The sequence below is a fragment of the Nicotiana tabacum genome, chromosome 24, assembly GCF_000715075.1.
Source record: "Nicotiana tabacum cultivar K326 chromosome 24, ASM71507v2, whole genome shotgun sequence".
Classification (NCBI taxonomy): Eukaryota; Viridiplantae; Streptophyta; class Magnoliopsida; order Solanales; family Solanaceae; genus Nicotiana; species Nicotiana tabacum.
Genome location: NC_134103.1, coordinates 7,051,170 through 7,052,587, shown reverse-complemented (window position 1 = coordinate 7,052,587; position 1,418 = coordinate 7,051,170).

Sequence of the window (1,418 nt, the reverse complement as noted above, 5' to 3'; positions counted from 1 at the left end):
TGTATTGTTATTCTTGTATCATATGAATTTGCGTATCCTTAGAACCATACCTAAATTTAACATTATTTGATTTTTTGGGTAAACAGTTTGGCGCCCACTGTGGGGCTAAGGGTAACAGTGATTGTTTGATATAAATCTACAGTACACTCCAGCTTACAACCTCAAATCAGCAATGGCTCTACCTATCGACCTCGAAGTCGGCCTTCAAGATGAAACCAACAACTTAGCGCCCGGGGCCGGAAGGCTACCTGACGACGGCAACGAGGCTCAAATCGAAGAACCCGAAATTTGAGCCAAAGTACCATTGGATATCAATTCACAAATAGCTCTAGAAGCGAATCAGCGTTCTAAACCGGAAAGAAGCGTTTAGGGATGTGCTCGACCCACAACCCGAGACACCCACAGCACGGGGGAAATCGGGGTCAGCTTGCGTATGATTTTCGAAATGCTACAAGCCCAACAAGCAGCGATAGCTCAGTTGCAAAGCCAAACTCATATGCAAAGCAGGCCGAACTTCAATCCACTTCTTCGAGAAGTCACCCCCAGAACGGAGCCCGCCGTAGTGAAATCAAACAAGCAAGAATCAGGGACCGCTCCTGAAATTGCTAAGTTACTCAAGGAACTAACAAAACGAGTCGAAACCAATGACAAAAAAGGTAGAAACATATAATGCTAGGGTCGATCAAATCCCGAGGGCTCCGCCGATGATAAAAGGGCTTGATTCGAAAAAATTCATACAAAAGCCTTTTCCCTCGAGCGTGACCCCAAAACCAATCCCCAAAAAATTCCGTATGCCCGAAATTCCCAAATATAAATGTACAACTGATCCTAATGAACATGTCACCTCCTACACATATGCTATCAAAGGCAACGATTTGGAGGACGCTGAGATCGAATCCGTGTTGTTTAAAAAGTTCGGAGAGACCCTCGCAAAGGGAACAATGATCTGGTACCACAATTTTCTGCCAAATTCCATTGATTCTTTTGCCATGTTAGCAAATTTGTTCGTAAAAGCACATGCTGGTGCCATAAAGATCGCAACAAGGAAATCAGACCTCTTCAAAGTAAAGCAAAGGGATAACGAAATGCTGAGGGAATTCGTATCCCGATTCCAAATGGAACGTATGGATTTGCCACCGGTCACAGACGATTGGGCCGTACAAGCTTTCACCCAAGGGTTTAACGGGTTAAGTTCGACAGCATCACGTTGGCTGAAACAAAATTTGATCGAGTACCTGGCAATAACCTGGGCAAATGTACACAACCGATACCAATCAAAAATCAGGGTCGAAGATGATCAATTGGGAGCTCCGTATGGACCCGCGCATTAGAACCACACAACCACTAAAAATCAGAGGGAAATCAACAAAGAACAAAGATCGAACAGAGACCGATACCAACCATACATCACAGATCGG